Source organism: Phyllobates terribilis, unplaced genomic scaffold (assembly GCF_046119375.1).
Source record: "Phyllobates terribilis strain yellow unplaced genomic scaffold, ASM4611937v1 Scaffold_5__5_contigs__length_657084704, whole genome shotgun sequence".
Classification (NCBI taxonomy): Eukaryota; Metazoa; Chordata; class Amphibia; order Anura; family Dendrobatidae; genus Phyllobates; species Phyllobates terribilis.
Window position 1 is genome coordinate 655452394 of NW_027362765.1, and position 27574 is coordinate 655479967.

General features: G+C 46.9%; 12 non-coding genes and 2 pseudogenes across 12 annotated transcripts; all 14 read left to right on the forward strand.

Annotated features, from left to right (window-relative positions):
• Window positions 1-698: 698 nt before the first annotated feature.
• Window positions 699-889, forward strand: LOC141149256 (U2 spliceosomal RNA). Its single transcript, XR_012245562.1, has one exon. It is a non-coding gene; the product is annotated as a U2 spliceosomal RNA (small nuclear RNA).
• Window positions 890-2004: 1115 nt separating this feature from the next.
• LOC141151002 (U2 spliceosomal RNA) lies at window positions 2005-2082 on the forward strand (annotated as a pseudogene).
• A 5563-nt stretch (window positions 2083-7645) lies between these two features.
• LOC141150280 (U2 spliceosomal RNA) lies at window positions 7646-7839 on the forward strand. Its single transcript, XR_012246537.1, has one exon. It is a non-coding gene; the product is annotated as a U2 spliceosomal RNA (small nuclear RNA).
• Window positions 7840-8954: 1115 nt separating this feature from the next.
• On the forward strand, window positions 8955-9145 carry LOC141274051 (U2 spliceosomal RNA). The gene has a single exon (XR_012322345.1). It is a non-coding gene; the product is annotated as a U2 spliceosomal RNA (small nuclear RNA).
• Window positions 9146-10264: 1119 nt separating this feature from the next.
• On the forward strand, window positions 10265-10455 carry LOC141149257 (U2 spliceosomal RNA). The gene has a single exon (XR_012245563.1). It is a non-coding gene; the product is annotated as a U2 spliceosomal RNA (small nuclear RNA).
• Window positions 10456-11574: 1119 nt separating this feature from the next.
• Window positions 11575-11765, forward strand: LOC141149258 (U2 spliceosomal RNA). The gene has a single exon (XR_012245564.1). It is a non-coding gene; the product is annotated as a U2 spliceosomal RNA (small nuclear RNA).
• Window positions 11766-17919: 6154 nt separating this feature from the next.
• Window positions 17920-18108, forward strand: LOC141150796 (U2 spliceosomal RNA). Its single transcript, XR_012246907.1, has one exon. It is a non-coding gene; the product is annotated as a U2 spliceosomal RNA (small nuclear RNA).
• Window positions 18109-19223: 1115 nt separating this feature from the next.
• On the forward strand, window positions 19224-19414 carry LOC141149802 (U2 spliceosomal RNA). Its single transcript, XR_012246086.1, has one exon. It is a non-coding gene; the product is annotated as a U2 spliceosomal RNA (small nuclear RNA).
• A 1112-nt stretch (window positions 19415-20526) lies between these two features.
• LOC141149803 (U2 spliceosomal RNA) lies at window positions 20527-20717 on the forward strand. Its single transcript, XR_012246087.1, has one exon. It is a non-coding gene; the product is annotated as a U2 spliceosomal RNA (small nuclear RNA).
• A 1115-nt stretch (window positions 20718-21832) lies between these two features.
• On the forward strand, window positions 21833-21947 carry LOC141151148 (U2 spliceosomal RNA; annotated as a pseudogene).
• A 524-nt stretch (window positions 21948-22471) lies between these two features.
• Window positions 22472-22653, forward strand: LOC141150197 (U2 spliceosomal RNA). The gene has a single exon (XR_012246462.1). It is a non-coding gene; the product is annotated as a U2 spliceosomal RNA (small nuclear RNA).
• A 1115-nt stretch (window positions 22654-23768) lies between these two features.
• LOC141149260 (U2 spliceosomal RNA) lies at window positions 23769-23959 on the forward strand. Its single transcript, XR_012245566.1, has one exon. It is a non-coding gene; the product is annotated as a U2 spliceosomal RNA (small nuclear RNA).
• A 1115-nt stretch (window positions 23960-25074) lies between these two features.
• Window positions 25075-25265, forward strand: LOC141149261 (U2 spliceosomal RNA). The gene has a single exon (XR_012245567.1). It is a non-coding gene; the product is annotated as a U2 spliceosomal RNA (small nuclear RNA).
• A 1112-nt stretch (window positions 25266-26377) lies between these two features.
• Window positions 26378-26568, forward strand: LOC141149262 (U2 spliceosomal RNA). The gene has a single exon (XR_012245568.1). It is a non-coding gene; the product is annotated as a U2 spliceosomal RNA (small nuclear RNA).
• Window positions 26569-27574: the final 1006 nt, after the last annotated feature.

Below are 27574 nucleotides of genomic sequence, written 5' to 3' on the forward strand. Positions count from 1 at the left end.
AGCTAACAGGTATGTGCGCTGGTTACTCTGCTGCGCTTAAAATTTCTTTTTTGGTTTGCTACAATGCCTTTTCTGAAACGTTGTCTCCTTCTGCTGGAACACTGACTTCTTTCATTTAATGCCTGCAGACTATAAAAGAGAACCCAACCCAAAAAGTTTGGTTGATTAGTCTGTGGCATTCTGTTAAACTGTTGCTTATGGCGGTCTCTGTGAGCTTGTCAGCGACATTCAGCCAGCCAGGTATCCTGCCTGCAGTAGATGGAATGTGGCAATGGAACGCTGGCTGCGCGTGTCATAATAGGCTCTGAGCCTTTATATACCTGTGCACAGCAGCAGCCACCTTCAGTCTGCTGCTGGACAGCCAGCAGCAGCAGGAGAGGTATGTAATCAGGAGCCCTCCTGCTAAGGGTAGACAGCTGCTCGTTCCACCCCACCCCCCGCCTTAATTGGTTCTCCTCCCTTCCAACGGTGTTGAGGCGGGTGGGAACAGCAGGGGGTGAAGGTGCTGTGTTTAAAGAGGTGGAGTTATGCAGATCTAAAACGCGTGGATTGCAGCAGCAGCAAGCCGAAAAGTGCAGGCATGTAAGGGATCTAGAGGTTGACAACATGTCTTCTTAACGGGAGTCCAGGAGCTCATCTCCACAAATGGACTTTTCAGGATCCTTGGGTGGCTCCGTAGTTTGAAACCAATTCTGGTTATCGCTTCTCGGCCTTTTGGCTAAGATCAAGTGTAGTATCTGTTCTTATCAGTTTAATATCTGATACGTCCCCTATCTGGGGACCATATATTAAATGGATTTTTAGAACAGGGAGATGGAAAAAGAGCTTGCTCTGTCCACTCCACGCATTGACCTGGTATTGCAGTATCTCCAGGACCGGTGCACCCCTTCTTTAATGCAGTTTCTAAAATCAGAAAGAATTGAATTCAATGTTTTTTGTTCATTTTGCTTGTTTGTCGGATTTTGGGATGGACTCTTTGGCTTTGCTTTTCTTCTCCTCATTGGATTTTTCATGTTCAAAGTTGCAGAAGCCAGATTACAAGCTCATTTTGGTTCAACTTCAGCAACTGTGCATTGCATTGCCATGTAATGTGATGCAATGCTATCTTTCTAGCTCTCCCTTTTTACTTCCTTTTGGATAAACAGACATATTAGGCAAGCATTTTGGAGCTTTCACCTAAATAACTACAGGTGGTGAGATAAGCTGCACAATATAATTGACCTTTCAGTATATTGTTGCACACACACCATCTATTTAGCAAATGCCCTTGTTATCAACAGCAGCCTTTTAAACTCACCTGAGCTAACAGGTATGTGCGCTGGTTACTCTGCTGCGCTTAAAATTTCTTTTTTGGTTTGCTACAATGCCTTTTCTGAAACGTTGTCTCCTTCTGCTGGAACACTGACTTCTTTCATTTAATGCCTGCAGACTATAAAAGAGAACCCAACCCAAAAAGTTTGGTTGATTAGTCTGTGGCATTCTGTTAAACTGTTGCTTATGGCGGTCTCTGTGAGCTTCTCAGCGACATTCAGCCAGCCAGGTATCCTGCCTGCAGTAGATGGAATGTGGCAATGGAACGCTGGCTGCGCGTGTCATAATAGGCTCTGAGCCTTTATATACCTGTGCACAGCAGCAGCCACCTTCAGTCTGCTGCTGGACAGCCAGCAGCAGCAGCAGCAGGAGAGGTATGTAATCAGGAGCCCTCCTGCTAAGGGTAGACAGCTGCTCGTTCCACCCCACCCCCCGCCTTAATTGGTTCTCCTCCCTTCCAACGGTGTTGAGGCGGGTGGGAACAGCAGGGGGTGAAGGTGCTGTGTTTAAAGAGGTGGAGTTATGCAGATCTAAAACGCGTGGATTGCAGCAGCAGCAAGCCGAAAAGTGCAGGCATGTAAGGGATCTAGAGGTTGACAACATGTCTTCTTAACGGGAGTCCAGGAGCTCATCTCCACAAATGGACTTTTCAGGATCCTTGGGTGGCTCCGTAGTTTGAAACCAATTCTGGTTATCGCTTCTCGGCCTTTTGGCTAAGATCAAGTGTAGTATCTGTTCTTTTAAAAACACAAGAGCTACGATCTACACTTGACGAGAGCGATCGAACTCGGAAGGAGAAGAGCTTCGGAGCCCAGCTGACATCGGAGAACGAAGGCGGATATCGGTGGGAGGAAGAAGCTCTAAAGAATCCAGAAGAAGACGAAGACTCGGAGAAGAATCGGGCTGTCCTGTGGAATCTTCGAGGAAGAAAATCATCGAGACAAAGACCTTTCGGGGAATTTGTCCAGAACACGACGGGAGAAGAATCTGCATAGCTCCACCCATTCCGGGAAGAGTTCCAGATCCAGCTCCAAGAAGTAACTGCAGGAGGAAAGCCATGGCAAGCGCTGCGAGGAAGTCCGAAAAGAAGAGCCTGGAGCTGGGGACAGCCAGGAGGGCCCAGCCAGGAGCCGATTCTGACCCCAAGGACTCTGCCTCCACGACTGGCCAGCAGAAGGGACCCCAGAAGCCCCGCCACGAAGCTCCAGCCCTGGAGCCATGGATGCGGCAGACGGTGGCCCTGAAGCTGAAGGAAGTGGATGGGAGGGTGCCGGACATGTCCTCGGACGTGTTCTGCCAGAAGATGATGCTGGATCGAGGCTTCTCCAGGTCGGACACCCTCAGCATCCAGACCTTCTTGACGGGGATCTTCTTCGTCACCTTCGCCACTGTGAACACCTGCAGGAGGTTCTGGGAAATGGTAAGCGCAAAAGGACCGGATAATTCTTTCTCTGCCTTTACAGGTAGCTGCCCTATCCAGAGGGATGAAAGGAGGATCACGGTCTCCATGCACAACCCGCACACCCCAGGCCAAGACATCTGTACCTTCCTGAGACGCTTCTGTTTGGTTGTGAAGGAACCCTCTCACATCCTGAATGGACTCGGCTTCTGGACAGGTAAGTGGTCGGTGACCGTTAGACTTCACAGGGACCTGGCATACTCAGACGGACTTCGGCACCTGCCCCCGACATTCTCCCTGGGCAACTCCTACGGCCTCATCTATTACCCGGACATGCCGCGGAACTGCAGGAGATGCGGCAAGAACGGCCACGAGATGAAGGACTGCAAGGAGGATGCCTGCAGGATTTGTCGAGTGACGGGACACAGCTCGAAGGACTGCCCGAAGAAGACGTCCTGCAACCTGTGTGGGCTGGCGGCTCATCTGTACAAGGATTGCCCCAGGCGTGAGAGATCCTGGGCATCGGTGGTTGCGACGACCCCAGCTACGGAGGACAAGGCCCCGACGACCAGGCCTGTGAAGGTCAAGGACGCGACGACCAAGGCCCCAGCGGCCAAGGTCGAGACGACCAAGGCCAAAGCGGTCAAGGAGTCGGTGGCCAAAGCCCCAGCGACGGTCCCAGCAGCTCCGAAGCAGAAGAAAAAGTCAAAGGAGGGTAAGAGTTCTGTCACCCCTCTCTCGATCCCTCCCCCTGCCACCCCCGTCCAATCCCCCCCCACCCCGGCCACCCCTGCTGAGGATTCCACTTCCTCTTCCTCCTTCCCCTACTCCTCAGCAGGTGTCCTTTCCCCTGCCCCGGCAGCCACTCTCCCTCCCCAGACCATGGTAGCGGTGGAATTAACCTTTCCTCCACCCGCCGCTATCTATTCCGAGGAGGATTTTCCCCTTCTTGTCTCCCCAGTTCCAACCCGGGGAAAGAGGAAGGTGGAGGACAGCCCTGCTACTGAATCCTCCAAAAAGAAGATTCTGGATTTCGTAGGCGAAAAGGAGGATACCCTCCCTGAGCCAGAAGAGATGGAGCACATGGTTGAGACCCTGGTGGCCGAGCCAGAAGAGGAGGAACTGGTGGTCGCCGAGATCGAGGCCGCGCTGCTTGACCAGATGGAGGAAGAGGGCCTGCTGGTGATCCCGTCACCAGCAGTCAACACCGACGAGGGACCACCCGACCGGAGTGGTAACTAAGGTGTATTGCCTGCGCTAACTTTTTCTTTTTTCCCTACATGATGGCTAATATTAACTTATTTTCCATTAATGTCAGGAGCATCAAGGACAAGTTCAGACGTCAGACTATTTATGCCTTCCTTACTTCCCAGTTGTGTGATGTTTATATGTTGCAGGAATGTTCCCTTCCCTCCTCTAGGTCCTTCAAACATCTGGCCAGGGAGTGGTCCCACGGTCCATCCTACTGGTCCGGTGGGGGTGACTGCAAGTCTGTGGGGGTCGCAATTCTGATCAGGGGGGGCGCATTCACGCTTGAGTCCGTCCAGGAGCTCATCTGCGGCAGGGCTCTTGTTGTAGATGGCAACTGGGCGGGAGAACCTGTCAGGTTCATCAACGTGTATGCGTCCCCACTGAAGAATGAGCGTTTGGAGCTTTTCCAGACCCTGCGGCTTCAGCTTGCCACCACCAGGACCTTAGTGATGGCCGGGGATTTCAACTGCCCCATCGAGGAGGACGGTCGTAGTTCTGGCACATCTGCCAAGTTGGACATCACGTCCAAGCTGCTCATCGAGATGGTAACCGAGGCCTCTCTTCAGGACGTGGTGGGCTCCATGGGGAGAGGCTCCACGAACTATTCGTGGAGCCGACCCGATGGCTCACTCCGCTCCAGGATTGACTTTGTGTTCACCTCTCGGGCAGTCAGGCAGAGTAGGCACTCGATGGTCTCCTGCTTCTTCTCCGACCACAGAGCCATTCACTTACAAGGTGTCCTCGGCGACGGTTTTCCGTCCGGCCCCGGCTCCTGGAAGCTGAATTGTGCTCTGCTGGCTCAGGATGAAGTCGTGGAGGAGCTGAGAGCAGCCTACGCAATGTGGCAGTCCTACAAGGGTAGCTTCCAAACAGTCTCTGATTGGTGGGAATATGTTAAACTTGAGTTTCGCTGTTTCTTTCAGGCCAAGGGTCGACAACAGGCGTGTGAGAAGAGGAGGGACTTCAGAGGGCTGCAGCGCGAGCTGCGGTCGCTGCAGGACCTTCTTCACTGCGGCTGGGACGTGAGGGAGGAGCTGGAGGAGACCAAGAAGAGCCTGAAAAGGCACTTTGAGGAGGAGTCCAAGCGAATCATCTTCCGTTCCAAAGTGGAGAATCTGGAGAAGGGTGAGAAACGTAACTCATTCTTTTTCAGGAAACTTCATGCCGGTCACACGCCCCTGAACGAGCTGCGAGACGAGAGCGGAAACATGCGACGTGGGAAGGAGGACGTGATGAGGGTCGTCAGCGACTTCTACAGCGAACTCTACTCCCACAAGACTACCGACCCCGATGCTGCTGATAAGTTCCTGTCAGGTATCACTAACCATCTTGATCCTGCAGGCACGGCAGCCTTGGACAAACCTCTGATGGTGGGCGAATTGCTCTCTGCCGCTAAATCCTTTAGGACCGGCAGGACCCCGGGCAGTGATGGTCTTCCAGCGGAGCTCTATGTAGCGCTGGGAGACCTCATCTGTCCGGACCTGTTGGACCTGTACGAGGAGATGGTGGTGGAGGGTAGAATGCCTCCATCTTTGAGGGAAGGAATGGTCACGATCCTGTACAAGCGGAAGGGAGAGAGGTGCGACCTGAGGAATTGGCGTCCCATCACTCTGCTCAACGTGGACTACAAGATCCTGGCCAAGACGATGGCGACACGACTTAAGACGGTCATCGGACGGATCATCCACCCGGACCAGACCTGCGGCATCCCTGGACGTCGCATCGCAGACAGCCTCGCTCTCGTGCGGGACACGGTCGAGTACATCAAGGTCCACCGCGCACACACGGCCCTGGTCTCCTTGGATCAGGAGAAGGCCTTCGACCGGGTTTCCCACGAGTTCATGGGCCGAGCTCTGCACCGGTTAGGTTTGGGTAACATGTTTTGTTCGTATGTCCGTCTGATGTATTTTGATATCCACAGCTCGGTGTTGGTGAACGGCTGGAAGACTGACCCCTTCCCTGTCCTCTCTGGGGTCAGACAAGGCTGCCCTCTATCACCTCTTCCTTTTGTTTGTGTTATAGAACTCTTCGCAGAGGCTATCCGGCAGAATGGAGAGATCAGAGGGATCACCGCACCGGGTCCGGGACGACACGAGGTCAAGTGCTCGCTCTACATGGACGACGTCACCGTCTTCTGCGCTGATCGTGGTTCAGTCGACGCCCTCGTCCAGACGTGTGAGAGGTTCGGCCGGGCTTCAGGGGCCAAAGTCAACTGCAGGAAGTCGGAAGCCATGCTCTTCAGGGATTGGCAGCCGGCCTCCTCCGCCCCCTTCCCCTTCAACATTCAACCGATTTCCTCAAGGTGCTGGGAGTCTGGTTCGGGAAGGAAAGAGCGGCCCTCAAGTCCTGGCAAGAACGCTTGGCCAAGGTGAAGCAACGGATCGGACTCTGGAGCCTCAGACACCTCACTTGTGAGGGTAAGGCACTCATCCTGCGTAATGAGGTCCTGCCCGTCTTGCAGTACACGGCGCAGGCCTGGTCCCCACACGTCACTGTGTGCAGGGCCATTACCAGGACAGTGTTTCACTTTGTCTGGGGATCCAAGATGGACAGAGTCAGGCGGGCCGTCATGTACAAGGAGCCTCGCAAGGGTGGGAAGGGCGTTCCAGATATCCCCACCCTCCTGCGATCCTCTTTTGTGTGTGATTGTGTCCGCCGGACTTTGCAAGTCAAGAATGGCTCCGCGGGCAGGTCCATGTCTCGCTTCTTCCTGCTTCCTCTTTGGAGGCGACTCGGCTGGGACAAGTGGGACAGCTCCTTCCCCTACAACTGGACGACGCCATGGTTCTACGGAGACGTCGTTCGATTTGTGGGGGAGCATCAACTGGAGGGACTCAAGCCCGACTTGTGGAAGCCCAAAACTATCCACAAGCTAATCAGAGCCAAGGATGACGTGGAGAACATCACAGGACTTCACCAGGACACGCTGGAGACTGTGTGGACAAATGTGTCGTCTGACAGGCTGACCAACGGGCACAAGGACTTGTCGTGGATGGCGATTCAGGGCGGACTGCCCGTCCGGTCATTCATGCATGCCCGGAACCTGTGCAAGACCCGGTACTGCCCAAGGTGCCCCTTCGTGGAGGAAACATCTTTGCACACTTTTTGGGACTGCGGATTTGCACAGCGCCTATTGACTGCACTTGAGGACGACCTGAGGAACTCTGTCCCCAGGGCGAGCCTATCGCACCATTCTGTGCTTTACGGACTCTTCCCTGGGGTTCATACCGTCGGAGCCATCCAGGAGGCTTGGCGCCTTATGAACTGCTTCAAGGATGCCGTTTGGGTCGCCAGGAACCGGCTCATCTTGAGGAGGGAGAGGATGTCCATCCAGGACTGCCGCAGGCTGATCCACAGCCTGCTCAGAGACTATTCCATCATGGACGGTCCGGAGGACGAGGACGAGGACTAAACCCCTCCTCCCCCTCTCCCCTTATGTGTCTTGTCTTTCAATAAAGCTTCGGGCCTGTGATTTTCCCCTCCCCATCCCCTTTTTCCCAATCCCCATCCCTTATCACGGTTCGTCGTACTGTATTGATTGACATGCTTTTTCTTTCAGATTGAGTGTTTTGTGTAGCATAGGGGTGTGATGTGTCTAGTTAGTGCGTCGTATCCTCATGCTATGTAAATATGATGTAGAATTCTGTGTGTACTGGGCTGCGGCACTGTACACTGTCTGTTAACTTATTTTTTGTGCTAATAAAAGATATATTCAATCAAAAAAATCTGTTCTTATCAGTTTAATATCTGATACGTCCCCTATCTGGGGACCATATATTAAATGGATTTTTAGAACAGGGAGATGGAAAAAGAGCTTGCTCTGTCCACTCCACGCATTGACCTGGTATTGCAGTATCTCCAGGACCGGTGCACCCCTTCTTTAATGCAGTTTCTAAAATCAGAAAGAATTGAATTCAATGTTTTTTGTTCATTTTGCTTGTTTGTCGGATTTTGGGATGGACTCTTTGGCTTTGCTTTTCTTCTCCTCATTGGATTTTTCATGTTCAAAGTTGCAGAAGCCAGATTACAAGCTCATTTTGGTTCAACTTCAGCAACTGTGCATTGCATTGCCATGTAATGTGATGCAATGCTATCTTTCTAGCTCTCCCTTTTTACTTCCTTTTGGATAAACAGACATATTAGGCAAGCATTTTGGAGCTTTCACCTAAATAACTACAGGTGGTGAGATAAGCTGCACAATATAATTGACCTTTCAGTATATTGTTGCACACACACCATCTATTTAGCAAATGCCCTTGTTATCAACAGCAGCCTTTTAAACTCACCTGAGCTAACAGGTATGTGCGCTGGTTACTCTGCTGCGCTTAAAATTTCTTTTTTGGTTTGCTACAATGCCTTTTCTGAAACGTTGTCTCCTTCTGCTGGAACACTGACTTCTTTCATTTAATGCCTGCAGACTATAAAAGAGAACCCAACCCAAAAAGTTTGGTTGATTAGTCTGTGGCATTCTGTTAAACTGTTGCTTATGGCGGTCTCTGTGAGCTTCTCAGCGACATTCAGCCAGCCAGGTATCCTGCCTGCAGTAGATGGAATGTGGCAATGGAACGCTGGCTGCGCGTGTCATAATAGGCTCTGAGCCTTTATATACCTGTGCACAGCAGCAGCCACCTTCAGTCTGCTGCTGGACAGCCAGCAGCAGCAGCAGCAGGAGAGGTATGTAATCAGGAGCCCTCCTGCTAAGGGTAGACAGCTGCTCGTTCCACCCCACTCCCCGCCTTAATTGGTTCTCCTCCCTTCCAACGGTGTTGAGGCGGGTGGGAACAGCAGGGGGTTAAGGTGCTGTGTTTAAAGAGGTGGAGTTATGCAGATCTAAAACGCGTGGATTGCAGCAGCAGCAAGCCGAAAAGTGCAGGCATGTAAGGGATCTAGAGGTTGACAACATGTCTTCTTAACGGGAGTCCAGGAGCTCATCTCCACAAATGGACTTTTCAGGATCCTTGGGTGGCTCCGTAGTTTGAAACCAATTCTGGTTATCGCTTCTCGGCCTTTTGGCTAAGATCAAGTGTAGTATCTGTTCTTATCAGTTTAATATCTGATACGTCCCCTATCTGGGGACCATATATTAAATGGATTTTTAGAACAGGGAGATGGAAAAAGAGCTTGCTCTGTCCACTCCACGCATTGACCTGGTATTGCAGTATCTCCAGGAACGGTGCACCCCTTCTTTAATGCAGTTTCTAAAATCAGAAAGAATTGAATTCAATGTTTTTTGTTCATTTTGCTTGTTTGTCGGATTTTGGGATGGACTCTTTGGCTTTGCTTTTCTTCTCCTCATTGGATTTTTCATGTTCAAAGTTGCAGAAGCCAGATTACAAGCTCATTTTGGTTCAACTTCAGCAACTGTGCATTGCATTGCCATGTAATGTGATGCAATGCTATCTTTCTAGCTCTCCCTTTTTACTTCCTTTTGGATAAACAGACATATTAGGCAAGCATTTTGGAGCTTTCACCTAAATAACTACAGGTGGTGAGATAAGCTGCACAATATAATTGACCTTTCAGTATATTGTTGCACACACACCATCTATTTAGCAAATGCCCTTGTTATCAACAGCAGCCTTTTAAACTCACCTGAGCTAACAGGTATGTGCGCTGGTTACTCTGCTGCGCTTAAAATTTCTTTTTTGGTTTGCTACAATGCCTTTTCTGAAACGTTGTCTCCTTCTGCTGGAACACTGACTTCTTTCATTTAATGCCTGCAGACTATAAAAGAGAACCCAAACCAAAAAGTTTGGTTGATTAGTCTGTGGCATTCTGTTAAACTGTTGCTTATGGCGGTCTCTGTGAGCTTCTCAGCGACATTCAGCCAGCCAGGTATCCTGCCTGCAGTAGATGGAATGTGGCAATGGAACGCTGGCTGCGCGTGTCATAATAGGCTCTGAGCCATTATATACCTGTGCACAGGAGCAGCCACCTTCAGTCTGCTGCTGGACAGCCAGCAGCAGCAGCAGCAGGAGAGGTATGTAATCAGGAGCCCTCCTGCTAAGGGTAGATAGACAGCTGCTCGTTCCACCCCACCCCCCGCCTTAATTGGTTCTCCTCCCTTCCAACGGTGTTGAGGCGGGTGGGAACAGCAGGGGGTGAAGGTGCTGTGTTTAAAGAGGTGGAGTTATGCAGATCTAAAACGCGTGGATTGCAGCAGCAGCAAGCCGAAAAGTGCAGGCATGTAAGGGATCTAGAGGTTGACAACATGTCTTCTTAACGGGAGTCCAGGAGCTCATCTCCACAAATGGACTTTTCAGGATCCTTGGGTGGCTCCGTAGTTTGAAACCAATTCTGGTTATCGCTTCTCGGCCTTTTGGCTAAGATCAAGTGTAGTATCTGTTCTTATCAGTTTAATATCTGATACGTCCCCTATCTGGGGACCATATATTAAATGGATTTTTAGAACAGGGAGATGGAAAAAGAGCTTGCTCTGTCCACTCCACGCATTGACCTGGTATTGCAGTATCTCCAGGACCGGTGCACCCCTTCTTTAATGCAGTTTCTAAAATCAGAAAGAATTGAATTCAATGTTTTTTGTTCATTTTGCTTGTTTGTCGGATTTTGGGATGGACTCTTTGGCTTTGCTTTTCTTCTCCTCATTGGATTTTTCATGTTCAAAGTTGCAGAAGCCAGATTACAAGCTCATTTTGGTTCAACTTCAGCAACTGTGCATTGCATTGCCATGTAATGTGATGCAATGCTATCTTTCTAGCTCTCCCTTTTTACTTCCTTTTGGATAAACAGACATATTAGGCAAGCATTTTGGAGCTTTCACCTAAATAACTACAGGTGGTGAGATAAGCTGCACAATATAATTGACCTTTCAGTATATTGTTGCACACACACCATCTATTTAGCAAATGCCCTTGTTATCAACAGCAGCCTTTTAAACTCACCTGAGCTAACAGGTATGTGCGCTGGTTACTCTGCTGCGCTTAAAATTTCTTTTTTGGTTTGCTACAATGCCTTTTCTGAAACGTTGTCTCCTTCTGCTGGAACACTGACTTCTTTCATTTAATGCCTGCAGACTATAAAAGAGAACCCAACCCAAAAAGTTTGGTTGATTAGTCTGTGGCATTCTGTTAAACTGTTGCTTATGGCGGTCTCTGTGAGCTTCTCAGCGACATTCAGCCAGCCAGGTATCCTGCCTGCAGTAGATGGAATGTGGCAATGGAACGCTGGCTGCGCGTGTCATAATAGGCTCTGAGCCTTTATATACCTGTGCACAGGAGCAGCCACCTTCAGTCTGCTGCTGGACAGCCAGCAGCAGCAGCAGCAGGAGAGGTATGTAATCAGGAGCCCTCCTGCTAAGGGTAGATAGACAGCTGCTCGTTCCACCCCACCCCCCGCCTTAATTGGTTCTCCTCCCTTCCAACGGTGTTGAGGCGGGTGGGAACAGCAGGGGGTGAAGGTGCTGTGTTTAAAGAGGTGGAGTTATGCAGATCTAAAACGCGTGGATTGCAGCAGCAGCAAGCCGAAAAGTGCAGGCATGTAAGGGATCTAGAGGTTGACAACATGTCTTCTTAACGGGAGTCCAGGAGCTCATCTCCACAAATGGACTTTTCAGGATCCTTGGGTGGCTCCGTAGTTTGAAACCAATTCTGGTTATCGCTTCTCGGCCTTTTGGCTAAGATCAAGTGTAGTATCTGTTCTTATCAGTTTAATATCTGATACGTCCCCTATCTGGGGACCATATATTAAATGGATTTTTAGAACAGGGAGATGGAAAAAGAGCTTGCTCTGTCCACTCCACGCATTGACCTGGTATTGCAGTATCTCCAGGACCGGTGCACCCCTTCTTTAATGCAGTTTCTAAAATCAGAAAGAATTGAATTCAATGTTTTTTGTTCATTTTGCTTGTTTGTCGGATTTTGGGATGGACTCTTTGGCTTTGCTTTTCTTCTCCTCATTGGATTTTTCATGTTCAAAGTTGCAGAAGCCAGATTACAAGCTCATTTTGGTTCAACTTCAGCAACTGTGCATTGCATTGCCATGTAATGTGATGCAATGCTATCTTTCTAGCTCTCCCTTTTTACTTCCTTTTGGATAAACAGACATATTAGGCAAGCATTTTGGAGCTTTCACCTAAATAACTACAGGTGGTGAGATAAGCTGCACAATATAATTGACCTTTCAGTATATTGTTGCACACACACCATCTATTTAGCAAATGCCCTTGTTATCAACAGCAGCCTTTTAAACTCACCTGAGCTAACAGGTATGTGCGCTGGTTACTCTGCTGCGCTTAAAATTTCTTTTTTGGTTTGCTACAATGCCTTTTCTGAAACGTTGTCTCCTTCTGCTGGAACACTGACTTCTTTCATTTAATGCCTGCAGACTATAAAAGAGAACCCAACCCAAAAAGTTTGGTTGATTAGTCTGTGGCATTCTGTTAAACTGTTGCTTATGGCGGTCTCTGTGAGCTTCTCAGCGACATTCAGCCAGCCAGGTATCCTGCCTGCAGTAGATGGAATGTGGCAATGGAACGCTGGCTGCGCGTGTCATAATAGGCTCTGAGCCTTTATATACCTGTGCACAGGAGCAGCCACCTTCAGTCTGCTGCTGGACAGCCAGCAGCAGCAGCAGCAGGAGAGGTATGTAATCAGGAGCCCTCCTGCTAAGGGTAGACAGCTGCTCGTTCCACCCCACCCCCCGCCTTAATTGGTTCTCCTCCCTTCCAACGGTGTTGAGGCGGGTGGGAACAGCAGGGGGTGAAGGTGCTGTGTTTAAAGAGGTGGAGTTATGCAGATCTAAAACGCGTGGATTGCAGCAGCAGCAAGCCGAAAAGTGCAGGCATGTAAGGGATCTAGAGGTTGACAACATGTCTTCTTAACGGGAGTCCAGGAGCTCATCTCCACAAATGGACTTTTCAGGATCCTTGGGTGGCTCCGTAGTTTGAAACCAATTCTGGTTATCGCTTCTCGGCCTTTTGGCTAAGATCGTATGACTGTACCTTGATTGGTGCGAGTCTCCTGGAGGAATCCGGACCCTTTTGTGGAGGATTTTCTGCTTTTTCCTGTGGTATTCCATACCGACAGAATCCAAGATGTCTTTTGTGAAGAACACCATCCGTTTGTCCGTGGATCCATCTGACCAGAACAAGAACAACGTGGTTTTCATTGTCCAAGACATCGTTGAAGGCAAAGCTGGAGCAAGACGTTCTGAGATCTTCAGTGTCAACGAATTTTCACGTCAAGGTAATTATGACGTTACCTTTATGGACCAGGATGTTTGCCTTAATGTCTTTGAATGGCTCCGTGGTCACTCTAGTGACCCCTGCTTGGAAGGAGTTAGATGGGAACCTTTGTTTGGTCTGCAAGAAAAGGAGGTGACTGTGACTGTCTATAACCCTTTTACAGACCCTGAGCTGCTGGAGTGCTTCCTCTCTCGCTACTGTGAATATGTGCGGAAGGGAGTGAAGCAAGTCAATTGTCTAGGAATCTTTAACTGTCAGTATAAATTCCGTGTGAAATTGAAAAGGGATCCTGACAGTGTGGGGGGCTTTAGACACCCTCCATCAAATTTTTCCGTTGCAGGCCATAGAGGTTTCCTCTTTTACCCAGGCCAGCCCATGTTTTGCCGTAGATGCTTTTCTTTCGGACATACCATGGTAACATGCCTTAAAGGGCAGTGTTGCCGAAATTGCAGAAAGGAGGGGCATATGGCCAACCAGTGTCCAGAGGCCAAGTCCTGTGATGTCTGTGGGAGTAGTGATCACATGTATAAGGACTGTCCTATGAGTGCACCTAGACGTTCTGATAAAGAACAGAAGGAGGAGGAGCTGGAGAGGAGGCAGATGGCAAGCGCACTGAAAGTGCTGGAAAGATTGGAGAGGGAGGAGAGAGAGGGAAGGAGGCGGGAAACTGGTAGAGCCTCTCCCTCTACGGCGCCAGAGGAGGTGTCCCTGAGACCATGTTCTTCTTCTGCTGAAGAAATGAGGAAGAAGCGGAGGGAAGAAAAGGAGTTCTGGAGGGAAGTGGCAAAGGTGGAGAAAAAGGCAGTGTCTGCGAGAATATCTAGGAAAGTGGTGGAAGCAGAGCTGCCTGAGATGATGACTTTTGGAGAGGCAATGGACGCAACAGGATGTGAAGTGCAAATCTCGGAACCCGACAGTCCTGAACACCCTTCGGGTCCTGAAAACATTGAAGATTTTTCTTCGGAGGATGATAGGGGTGCAAAGAAGAGTCGTAGGGAGGATGGTGGGGGCAGTGATGATGCAGATTTTAGTGAGCCTCAGAGGAAGATCAGAACTGCCAGAATGAGGAGTGTGGCTGGTGAAGCCAGCGGGTCGGAAACCAGCTGTTCTGTTCTGATGGCGGAGGAGGATAGTGGTGGTGCTGGATAGTGTCACCATATAATATTGTAAATGTTTTTTCTTTTTGTCCTCTTGTGAGCTTTGGTTTAGGCCAAAGGCTATTTCTTTGTGTAATTGGTGAAGGAGTAGAAGTATTATGGGATTTACCATAGTGTCCCAAAACGTAAGAGTGTTTAAAAGTAAAGTAAGAAGAGCTGCTATTTTTGAGTTTTTAGCTATGCAAAATGCATCTATTTTTTGTTTACAAGAATGTGGGGTAGTGGATGGTGTGAAAGGGGATGAATGGTCTTATGGAGCGTCTGTGTGGTCGGGGAGTGCATGTAATAAGAATGATGGTGTGGGTATTTTGGTTAAAGGAAGGAGGTTGTTTTGAGTGATTATTTGGTTATTGAGGTGGGGAGATGTATCCTTGCTAATTTTGTATACAAGAATGTAAAGTTTTGTGTTATTAATGTTTATGCGCCAGTTGAAAAAAATGAGCGCAAAAATTTATTTGAAAAAATTAAGCTTTTTGTTCCAGGAAGAATACCTGTGGTAATTGTGGGTGATATGAACTGTGATGTGGGGAGAGTGAATGTGGATGTGTCTGGGAAAGCATTATTGGAGTTAGTGAATGATTTTGGGTTGTGTGATATGCAGCGCGTGTGTAACATGAATCCTTTGTTGAACACTTTCTTTTCTGAGAGTGGTAGGGTACAATCCAGATTGGATTATTGTTTTATTTCTAAAAATATGGTTTCTGTTAATTATAGGCAGGAAAACGTTCTTTTTTCAGATCATGTGTGTATGTTGTGTGAGTTGGATATAAAAGTTGATGGAGTGTTTGGGAGAGGATTGTGGAAGTTAAATGTTAAACTGTTAGAGAATGAAGATGTGAGAAAGGAGTATGAAAGGCGGTATGAAGAATGGTGTAAGCATAAAAATGAGTTTGGGAATGTTTGTGAGTGGTGGGACTGGGTGAAGAAACAAACAAAAATGTTCTTTAAAAATTTAGGATACAAGTATGCAGCAATTAAAAGAGAGAGTTTTGTTAAACTGAACGCGCGGTTGAGCGTTTTGTATAAGTTAAGGGAAGGAGGAGTTGAGGTGGAGGAGGATATTTTAGAGGTAAAAAAGGAGATTAGTGAGTTTTTGTTGGAGAGAGGGAGAAGCATAGTGTTTAGGGCAAAGATTGATAAGATGGAGCAGGATGAGAAATGTTCTCGGTTTTTCTTTAAAAAAGTTTTTGGAAAGAAACAGAGTATGAGCGTGGTGTATGGAGCAGATGGAAGTGAGGTGAGTGGAGAGGATATGTGTGAAGAGGTGGCTAAGTTTTATGAGGATCTGTATGCAGTGAAACAGAGGGATGAATGTTTGGAGAATGATGTTTTGAGTGTGTTAGAGAGTAAGTTGAGTGAAGCAGAAAGAGAGAGAGTGATGGGTGAGGTGACTGGTGATGAGGTATGGAAGGTTATGTGTAGTATGGCTTTGAATAAGACGCCGGGGGAGGATGGCCTCCCAGTAGAATTTTATCGTGTGATGTGGGGTGTGATTGGTAAGGACTTTGTGGATGTATGTAAGTATATGTGGGGAAACATGGAGGTGACTGAGAGTATGCGTGCAGGTTTGGTTGTGTTAATTCCTAAGAAAGGGGATTTGAAAAGTCTGAGGAATTGGAGGCCAATAACGTTACTTAATTGTGATTATAAAATCTATGCAAAACTTATGGCTAATAGGATGCGTGATGTGATAGAGAGTGTGATTGGGGATGAGCAGTGTTGTGCGGTACCTGGGAGGCGGATTCATGAGTGTGTGTGTATGTTAAGAGATTGTCTATGGGATTGCATGGGTCGTAAGAAGAGTGTATTTTTGTTAAGTTTGGATTTTGAAAAGGCTTATGATAGGTTGTCGCATGGTTTTTTGTTCAGAGTGTTGTTAAAAATGGGTTTTCCGGCTGATTTTGTTGGGCGAGTGAGAAGTTTGTATGCGGGTGTTTATAGCTGTGTTTTAATGAATGGGTATGTGGGTAGGAAAGTGAATGTGTTTTCGGGTGTGCGACAGGGGTGTCCTTTGTCCCCTGTAGCATTTATTTGTGCAATTGAGCCATTGTTGTGTATGCTGAGGAAAGATAAGGTAATTCGTGGTGTGCAAGTGCCGGGAGGTGGAGGAAAAGAATGGAAGGTGAGTGGTTATATGGATGACGTGTGTGTATTATGTGATTCTGAATGTTCGGTGAGGCGGGTGAAGTTGTTAGTGTCTATTTTTTGTGGTGCATCTGCGTTTAAAGTGAATTGGGAAAAGAGTGAGTGTAAGGGTTTTGGAGGCGGAAGTTTAAGTAGGGATGTAGGTGTGAATGTAGTGAATGGACCTATTAAAGTTTTGGGTGTGAAGTTTTCAGAGAGTTTGGATGGGAAAGAAAGTTGGGATGATGCGAAAGGAAAAGTTGAGCAGAAGTTGAATTTTTGGAAATTGAGGAGTTTATCCTTTTTTGGGAAGATTTTAATTGTTAAGAGTGTGGTGTTGCCAATATTTTTATATATTGCGGTAGTATTTCCACCAGGATATATGTGTATGAGAAGCTTGAATAGAATTTTATTTGTTTTTTTGTGGAACTCGAAAATGGAGAGAGCTAGGAGAGAAATTTTGGTTAAAAGAGTGGAAAAAGGTGGTTTGGGTTTTCCGAATTTGGACGTGTTTTTTGGTGTGAATATCGTTGTGTTTGTTTTGAAAGTGATTAGGGCGGATGGAAAGTTTTCATCTATGTGTAGGTATTTATTTGGAGCGTATTTGTTTCGTTTAAAGTGGCAAGAAAGGGATTTGCGATGTCCGATTGCTTTTGAGGTGCCTGTATGGTATGTGTGGGTTTATAAGTTTTTGGTGAGGTATGAACTGTGTGATGCAGATGTGAGATTGCTGGAGAATAAGAAGGCTGTGTATAGGATGATTGAATGTAGAGAGGTAGAATGTGGAATAAATATGGTTAGGGGTGGTGATGTGCAGAAGGTTTGGAAGAAAGTGCGGATGAGTGGTATGACCAACAAACAGAGTGAAGTTGTGTGGCAGTCTTTACATGGAGTATTACCTGTGAGAGAATTTCAGAGGAATAGAGGTTTGGTGAGGAGTGAAATGTGTCCAAGAAATGGCTGTGGTGGAAGGGAAAGTGTGTTGCATGTTTTTTGGAATTGCCAGTATGCTAGAGATGTGATTGGGAGAATGGGGCCTTTGTGTAAAGAATTGTGTGGTGTGAATTTGTTGTCTTTTGAGTTGTTTATGTTTGGTTTGGGAATATGTGATGGGACGAAGGAAAGAGTCTTGTGGTTGATGCTTGCATGTATAAAGGAAGTGTTATGGGATGTGAGGAATGTGTATGTGTTTAAAAGGAAGGAAATTGCTGTAAAGGATAGTGTGAAGGTGATTTTGGGGAAGATGTATGTGTGTTTCCTATGGGACAAAAAGAGGAGAGGGGAAGTGGATGCGGAGGGAATATGGAAAGTTAAAAAGTGGAGATATATTGTTAGTACCTCTTGATTTTTGTTATTGTTGTTTTGAAATATGAAATAAATATTTCCGATGATGATGGGGACAGCAAATTGCGTATTGGATTTGACGCAGCTGTTTTGATGGAATTTTCCTTTGTCTGGTTTCCATAGACTGTGGAATTTCCTCGTCTGAGGAGAAAAAAAAAAAAAAAAAATCTGTTCTTATCAATTTAATATCTGATACGTCCCCTATCTGGGGACCATATATTAAATGGATTTTTAGAACAGGGAGATGGAAAAAGAGCTTGCTCTGTCCACTCCACGCATTGACCTGGTATTGCAGTATCTCCAGGACCGGTGCACCTCTTCTTTAATGCAGTTTCTAAAATCAGAAAGAATTGAATTCAATGTTTTTTGTTCATTTTGCTTGTTTGTCGGATTTTGGGATGGACTCTTTGGCTTTGCTTTTCTTCTCCTCATTGGATTTTTCATGTTCAAAGTTGCAGAAGCCAGATTACAAGCTCATTTTGGTTCAACTTCAGCAACTGTGCATTGCATTGCCATGTAATGTGATGCAATGCTATCTTTCTAGCTCTCCCTTTTTACTTCCTTTTGGATAAACAGACATATTAGGCAAGCATTTTGGAGCTTTCACCTAAATAACTACAGGTGGTGAGATAAGCTGCACAATATAATTGACCTTTCAGTATATTGTTGCACACACACCATCTATTTAGCAAATGCCCTTGTTATCAACAGCAGCCTTTTAAACTCACCTGAGCTAACAGGTATGTGCGCTGGTTACTCTGCTGCGCTTAAAATTTCTTTTTTGGTTTGCTACAATGCCTTTTCTGAAACGTTGTCTCCTTCTGCTGGAACACTGACTTCTTTCATTTAATGCCCGCAGACTATAAAAGAGAACCCAACCCAAAAAGTTTGGTTGATTAGTCTGTGGCATTCTGTTAAACTGTTGCTTATGGCGGTCTCTGTGAGCTTCTCAGCGACATTCAGCCAGCCAGGTATCCTGCCTGCAGTAGATGGAATGTGGCAATGGAACGCTGGCTGAGCGTGTCATAATAGGCTCTGAGCCTTTATATACCTGTGCACAGCAGCAGCCACCTTCAGTCTGCTGCTGGACAGCCAGCAGCAGCAGCAGCAGGAGAGGTATGTAATCAGGAGCCCTCCTGCTAAGGGTAGACAGCTGCTCGTTCCACCCCACCCCCCAACTTAATTGGTTCTCCTCCCTTCCAACGGTGTTGAGGCGGGTGGGAACAGCAGGGGGTGAAGGTGCTGTGTTTAAAGAGGTGGAGTTATGCAGATCTAAAACGCGTGGATTGCAGCAGCAGCAAGCCGAAAAGTGCAGGCATGTAAGGGATCTAGAGGTTGACAACATGTCTTCTTAACGGGAGTACAGGAGCTCATCTCCACAAATGGACTTTTCAGGATCCTTGGGTGGCTCCGTAGTTTGAAACCAATTCTGGTTATCGCTTCTCGGCCTTTTGGCTAAGATCAAGTGTAGTATCTGTTCTTATCAGTTTAATATCTGATACGTCCCCTATCTGGGGACCATATATTAAATGGATTTTTAGAACAGGGAGATGGAAAAAGAGCTTGCTCTGTCCACTCCACGCATTGACCTGGTATTGCAGTATCTCCAGGACCGTTGCACCCCTTCTTTAATGCAGTTTCTAAAATCAGAAAGAATTGAATTCAATGTTTTTTGTTCATTTTGCTTGTTTGTCGAATTTGGGGATGGACTCTTTGGCTTTGCTTTTCTTCTCCTCATTGGATTTTTCATGTTCAAAGTTGCAGAAGCCAGATTACAAGCTCATTTTGGTTCAACTTCAGCAACTGTGCATTGCATTGCCATGTAATGTGATGCAATGCTATCTTTCTAGCTCTCCCTTTTTACTTCCTTTTGGATAAACAGACATATTAGGCAAGCATTTTGGAGCTTTCACCTAAATAACTACAGGTGGTGAGATAAGCTGCACAATATAATTGACCTTTCAGTATATTGTTGCACACACACCATCTATTTAGCAAATGCCCTTGTTATCAACAGCAGCCTTTTAAACTCACCTGAGCTAACAGGTATGTGCGCTGGTTACTCTGCTGCGCTTAAAATTTCTTTTTTGGTTTGCTACAATGCCTTTTCTGAAACGTTGTCTCCTTCTGCTGGAACACTGACTTCTTTCATTTAATGCCTGCAGACTATAAAAGAGAACCCAACCCAAAAAGTTTGGTTGATTAGTCTGTGGCATTCTGTTAAACTGTTGCTTATGGCGGTTTCTGTGAGCTTCTCAGCGACATTCAGCCAGCCAGGTATCCTGCCTGCAGTAGATGGAATGTGGCAATGGAACGCTGGCTGCGCGTGTCATAATAGGCTCTGAGCCTTTATATACCTGTGCACAGCAGCAGCCACCTTCAGTCTGCTGCTGGACAGCCAGCAGCAGCAGCAGGAGAGGTATGTAATCAGGAGCCCTCCTGCTAAGGGTAGACAGCTGCTCGTTCCACCCCACCCCCCGCCTTAATTGGTTCTCCTCCCTTCCAACGGTGTTGAGGCGGGTGGGAACAGCAGGGGGTGAAGGTGCTGTGTTTAAAGAGGTGGAGTTATGCAGATCTTAAACGCGTGGATTGCAGCAGCAGCAAGCCGAAAAGTGCAGGCATGTAAGGGATCTAGAGGTTGACAACATGTCTTCTTAACGGGAGTCCAGGAGCTCATCTCCACAAATGGACTTTTCAGGATCCTTGGGTGGCTCCGTAGTTTGAAACCAATTCTGGTTATCGCTTCTCGGCCTTTTGGCTAAGATCAAGTGTAGTATCTGTTCTTATCAGTTTAATATCTGATACGTCCCCTATCTGGGGACCATATATTAAATGGATTTTTAGAACAGGGAGATGGAAAAAGAGCTTGCTCTGTCCACTCCACGCATTGACCTGGTATTGCAGTATCTCCAGGACCGTTGCACCCCTTCTTTAATGCAGTTTCTAAAATCAGAAAGAATTGAATTCAATGTTTTTTGTTCATTTTGCTTGTTTGTCGGATTTTGGGATGGACTCTTTGGCTTTGCTTTTCTTCTCCTCATTGGATTTTTCATGTTCAAAGTTGCAGAAGCCAGATTACAAGCTCATTTTGGTTCAACTTCAGCAACTGTGCATTGCATTGCCATGTAATGTGATGCAATGCTATCTTTCTAGCTCTCCCTTTTTACTTCCTTTTGGATAAACAGACATATTAGGCAAGCATTTTGGAGCTTTCACCTAAATAACTACAGGTGGTAAGATAAGCTGCACAATATAATTGACCTTTCAGTATATTGTTGCACACACACCATCTATTTAGCAAATGCCCTTGTTATCAACAGCAGCCTTTTAAACTCACCTGAGCTAACAGGTATGTGCGCTGGTTACTCTGCTGCGCTTAAAATTTCTTTTTTGGTTTGCTACAATGCCTTTTCTGAAACGTTGTCTCCTTCTGCTGGAACACTGACTTCTTTCATTTAATGCCTGCAGACTATAAAAGAGAACCCAACCCAAAAAGTTTGGTTGATTAGTCTGTGGCATTCTGTTAAACTGTTGCTTATGGCGGTTTCTGTGAGCTTCTCAGCGACATTCAGCCAGCCAGGTATCCTGCCTGCAGTAGATGGAATGTGGCAATGGAACGCTGGCTGCGCGTGTCATAATAGGCTCTGAGCCTTTATATACCTGTGCACAGCAGCAGCCACCTTCAGTCTGCTGCTGGACAGCCAGCAGCAGCAGCAGCAGGAGAGGTATGTAATCAGGAGCCCTCCTGCTAAGGGTAGACAGCTGCTCGTTCCACCCCACCCCCCGCCTTAATTGGTTCTCCTCCCTTCCAACGGTGTTGAGGCGGGTGGGAACAGCAGGGGGTGAAGGTGCTGTGTTTAAAGAGGTGGAGTTATGCAGATCTAAAACGCGTGGATTGCAGCAGCAGCAAGCCGAAAAGTGCAGGCATGTAAGGGATCTAGAGGTTGACAACATGTCTTCTTAACGGGAGTCCAGGAGCTCATCTCCACAAATGGACTTTTCAGGATCCTTGGGTGGCTCCGTAGTTTGAAACCAATTCTGGTTATCGCTTCTCGGCCTTTTGGCTAAGATCAAGTGTAGTATCATTTGAAAAACAGTTTTGTCCTTGGGCTGCCCTAGTAAATTGATGCATATTACACACTGGTTTGGTGCACTTGTTAGTACGCCAGGTGGCTCATAGAGTTATCTGATGGAAAACATGGCCCTCCAGGATCGAAGTCACTAGTCTGGGTAAGTGTGAGGGCTTTGGAGCAATGTGCCCCAGGAGTAGGCGCCCTGGTGGGAGTCCAAGCTTACTGGGACTGGGAACCCCAGAAAGACTTGGCTTCGTAGCACGCCGCACCTTTGCCAATCATACTTTCTGAGCAACCCCCCCTATTCCTGGCCTCCGGGCTAGGAAGGGGAATTTTTATAAACCCGGTCGGAGGTCCGGTCAGCTTTGTGCTGAGAAACCAACACAGGCTCCAGCTCCACTAGGGTGGCAGCCTAGATGGAAGCTGGGAGCACGAAAACGGCTCTTCTCCGGCTTCGGCTAGGGAGAGCATCGGAGATCCCTGACCCTCGCTGTGGCCTTCTGGCTCGGAGGGATGGGGATGGTTTATTGGGGACCCTCTCCTCCGGGAAGGGTCCACATGAATCCTCGCCTCGTGCGCTGTTTTGGTGTGACTTCGGTCACATTTTTCAGTGCCTTGGATGCAGCTTCAATCAAAAAATCTGTTCTTATCAGTTTAATATCTGATACGTCCCCTATCTGGGGACCATATATTAAATGGATTTTTAGAACAGGGAGATGGAAAAAGAGCTTGCTCTGTCCACTCCACGCATTGACCTGGTATTGCAGTATCTCCAGGACCGGTGCACCCCTTCTTTAATGCAGTTTCTAAAATCAGAAAGAATTGAATTCAATGTTTTTTGTTCATTTTGCTTGTTTGTCGGATTTTGGGATGGACTCTTTGGCTTTGCTTTTCTTCTCCTCATTGGATTTTTCATGTTCAAAGTTGCAGAAGCCAGATTACAAGCTCATTTTGGTTCAACTTCAGCAACTGTGCATTGCATTGCCATGTAATGTGATGCAATGCTATCTTTCTAGCTCTCCCTTTTTACTTCCTTTTGGATAAACAGACATATTAGGCAAGCATTTTGGAGCTTTCACCTAAATAACTACAGGTGGTGAGATAAGCTGCACAATATAATTGACCTTTCAGTATATTGTTGCACACACACCATCTATTTAGCAAATGCCCTTGTTATCAACAGCAGCCTTTTAAACTCACCTGAGCTAACAGGTATGTGCGCTGGTTACTCTGCTGCGCTTAAAATTTCTTTTTTGGTTTGCTACAATGCCTTTTCTGAAACGTTGTCTCCTTCTGCTGGAACACTGACTTCTTTCATTTAATGCCTGCAGACTATAAAAGAGAACCCAACCCAAAAAGTTTGGTTGATTAGTCTGTGGCATTCTGTTAAACTGTTGCTTATGGCGGTCTCTGTGAGCTTCTCAGCGACATTCAGCCAGCCAGGTATCCTGCCTGCAGTAGATGGAATGTGGCAATGGAACGCTGGCTGCGCGTGTCATAATAGGCTCTGAGCCTTTATATACCTGTGCACAGCAGCAGCCACCTTCAGTCTGCTGCTGGACAGCCAGCAGCAGCAGCAGCAGGAGAGGTATGTAATCAGGAGCCCTCCTGCTAAGGGTAGACAGCTGCTCGTTCCACCCCACCCCCCGCCTTAATTGGTTCTCCTCCCTTCCAACGGTGTTGAGGCGGGTGGGAACAGCAGGGGGTGAAGGTGCTGTGTTTAAAGAGGTGGAGTTATGCAGATCTAAAATGCGTGGATTGCAGCAGCAGCAAGCCGAAAAGTGCAGGCATGTAAGGGATCTAGAGGTTGACAACATGTCTTCTTAACGGGAGTCCAGGAGCTCATCTCCACAAATGGACTTTTCAGGATCCTTGGGTGGCTCCGTAGTTTGAAACCAATTCTGGTTATCGCTTCTCGGCCTTTTGGCTAAGATCAAGTGTAGTATCTGTTCTTATCAGTTTAATATCTGATACGTCCCCTATCTGGGGACCATATATTAAATGGATTTTTAGAACAGGGAGATGGAAAAAGAGCTTGCTCTGTCCACTCCACGCATTGACCTGGTATTGCAGTATCTCCAGGACCGGTGCACCCCTTCTTTAATGCAGTTTCTAAAATCAGAAAGAATTGAATTCAATGTTTTTTGTTCATTTTGCTTGTTTGTCGGATTTTGGGATGGACTCTTTGGCTTTGCTTTTCTTCTCCTCATTGGATTTTTCATGTTCAAAGTTGCAGAAGCCAGATTACAAGCTCATTTTGGTTCAACTTCAGCAACTGTGCATTGCATTGCCATGTAATGTGATGCAATGCTATCTTTCTAGCTCTCCCTTTTTACTTCCTTTTGGATAAACAGACATATTAGGCAAGCATTTTGGAGCTTTCACCTAAATAACTACAGGTGGTGAGATAAGCTGCACAATATAATTGACCTTTCAGTATATTGTTGCACACACACCATCTATTTAGCAAATGCCCTTGTTATCAACAGCAGCCTTTTAAACTCACCTGAGCTAACAGGTATGTGCGCTGGTTACTCTGCTGCGCTTAAAATTTCTTTTTTGGTTTGCTACAATGCCTTTTCTGAAACGTTGTCTCCTTCTGCTGGAACACTGACTTCTTTCATTTAATGCCTGCAGACTATAAAAGAGAACCCAACCCAAAAAGTTTGGTTGATTAGTCTGTGGCATTCTGTTAAACTGTTGCTTATGGCGGTCTCTGTGAGCTTCTCAGCGACATTCAGCCAGCCAGGTATCCTGCCTGCAGTAGATGGAATGTGGCAATGGAACGCTGGCTGCGCGTGTCATAATAGGCTCTGAGCCTTTATATACCTGTGCACAGCAGCAGCCACCTTCAGTCTGCTGCTGGACAGCCAGCAGCAGCAGCAGCAGGAGAGGTATGTAATCAGGAGCCCTCCTGCTAAGGGTAGACAGCTGCTCGTTCCACCCCACCCCCCGCCTTAATTGGTTCTCCTCCCTTCCAACGGTGTTGAGGCGGGTGGGAACAGCAGGGGGTGAAGGTGCTGTGTTTAAAGAGGTGGAGTTATGCAGATCTAAAACGCGTGGATTGCAGCAGCAGCAAGCCGAAAAGTGCAGGCATGTAAGGGATCTAGAGGTTGACAACATGTCTTCTTAACGGGAGTCCAGGAGCTCATCTCCACAAATGGACTTTTCAGGATCCTTGGGTGGCTCCGTAGTTTGAAACCAATTCTGGTTATCGCTTCTCGGCCTTTTGGCTAAGATCAAGTGTAGTATCTGTTCTTATCAGTTTAATATCTGATACGTCCCCTATCTGGGGACCATATATTAAATGGATTTTTAGAACAGGGAGATGGAAAAAGAGCTTGCTCTGTCCACTCCACGCATTGACCTGGTATTGCAGTATCTCCAGGACCGGTGCACCCCTTCTTTAATGCAGTTTCTAAAATCAGAAAGAATTGAATTCAATGTTTTTTGTTCATTTTGCTTGTTTGTCGGATTTTGGGATGGACTCTTTGGCTTTGCTTTTCTTCTCCTCATTGGATTTTTCATGTTCAAAGTTGCAGAAGCCAGATTACAAGCTCATTTTGGTTCAACTTCAGCAACTGTGCATTGCATTGCCATGTAATGTGATGCAATGCTATCTTTCTAGCTCTCCCTTTTTACTTCCTTTTGGATAAACAGACATATTAGGCAAGCATTTTGGAGCTTTCACCTAAATAACTACAGGTGGTGAGATAAGCTGCACAATATAATTGACCTTTCAGTATATTGTTGCACACACACCATCTATTTAGCAAATGCCCTTGTTATCAACAGCAGCCTTTTAAACTCACCTGAGCTAACAGGTATGTGCGCTGGTTACTCTGCTGCGCTTAAAATTTCTTTTTTGGTTTGCTACAATGCCTTTTCTGAAACGTTGTCTCCTTCTGCTGGAACACTGACTTCTTTCATTTAATGCCTGCAGACTATAAAAGAGAACCCAACCCAAAAAGTTTGGTTGATTAGTCTGTGGCATTCTGTTAAACTGTTGCTTATGGCGGTCTCTGTGAGCTTCTCAGCGACATTCAGCCAGCCAGGTATCCTGCCTGCAGTAGATGGAATGTGGCAATGGAACGCTGGCTGCGCGTGTCATAATAGGCTCTGAGCCTTTATATACCTGTGCACAGCAGCAGCCACCTTCAGTCTGCTGCTGGACAGCCAGCAGCAGCAGCAGGAGAGGTATGTAATCAGGAGCCCTCCTGCTAAGGGTAGACAGCTGCTCGTTTCACCCCACCCCCCGCCTTAATTGGTTCTCCTCCCTTCCAACGGTGTTGAGGCGGGTGGGAACAGCAGGGGGTGAAGGTGCTGTGTTTAAAGAGGTGGAGTTATGCAGATCTAAAACGCGTGGATTGCAGCAGCAGCAAGCCGAAAAGTGCAGGCATGTAAGGGATCTAGAGGTTGACAACATGTCTTCTTAACGGGAGTCCAGGAGCTCATCTCCACAAATGGACTTTTCAGGATCCTTGGGTGGCTCCGTAGTTTGAAACCAATTCTGGTTATCGCTTCTCGGCCTTTTGGCTAAGATCAAGTGTAGTATCTGTTCTTATCAGTTTAATATCTGATACGTCCCCTATCTGGGGACCATATATTAAATGGATTTTTAGAACAGGGAGATGGAAAAAGAGCTTGCTCTGTCCACTCCACGCATTGACCTGGTATTGCAGTATCTCCAGGACCGGTGCACCCCTTCTTTAATGCAGTTTCTAAAATCAGAAAGAATTGAATTCAATGTTTTTGGTTCATTTTGCTTGTTTGTCGGATTTTGGGATGGACTCTTTGGCTTTGCTTTTCTTCTCCTCATTGGATTTTTCATGTTCAAAGTTGCAGAAGCCAGATTACAAGCTCATTTTGGTTCAACTTCAGCAACTGTGCATTGCATTGCCATGTAATGTGATGCAATGCTATCTTTCTAGCTCTCCCTTTTTACTTCCTTTTGGATAAACAGACATATTAGGCAAGCATTTTGGAGCTTTCACCTAAATAACTACAGGTGGTGAGATAAGCTGCACAATATAATTGACCTTTCAGTATATTGTTGCACACACACCATCTATTTAGCAAATGCCCTTGTTATCAACAGCGGCCTTTTAACTCACCTGAGCTAACAGGTATGTGCGCTGGTTACTCTGCTGCGCTTAAAATTTCTTTTTTGGTTTGCTACAATGCCTTTTCTGAAACGTTGTCTCCTTCTGCTGGAACACTGACTTCTTTCATTTAATGCCTGCAGACTATAAAAGAGAACCCAACCCAAAAAGTTTGGTTGATTAGTCTGTGGCATTCTGTTAAACTGTTGCTTATGGCGGTCTCTGTGAGCTTCTCAGCGACATTCAGCCAGCCAGGTATCCTGCCTGCAGTAGATGGAATGTGGCAATGGAACGCTGGCTGCGCGTGTCATAATAGGCTCTGAGCCTTTATATACCTGTGCACAGCAGCAGCCACCTTCAGTCTGCTGCTGGACAGCCAGCAGCAGCAGCAGCAGGAGAGGTATGTAATCAGGAGCCCTCCTGCTAAGGATAGACAGCTGCTCGTTCCACCCCACCCCCCGCCTTAATTGGTTCTCCTCCCTTCCAACGGTGTTGAGGCGGGTGGGAACAGCAGGGGGTGAAGGTGCTGTGTTTAAAGAGGTGGAGTTATGCAGATCTAAAACGCGTGGATTGCAGCAGAAGCAAGCCGAAAAGTGCAGGCATGTAAGGGA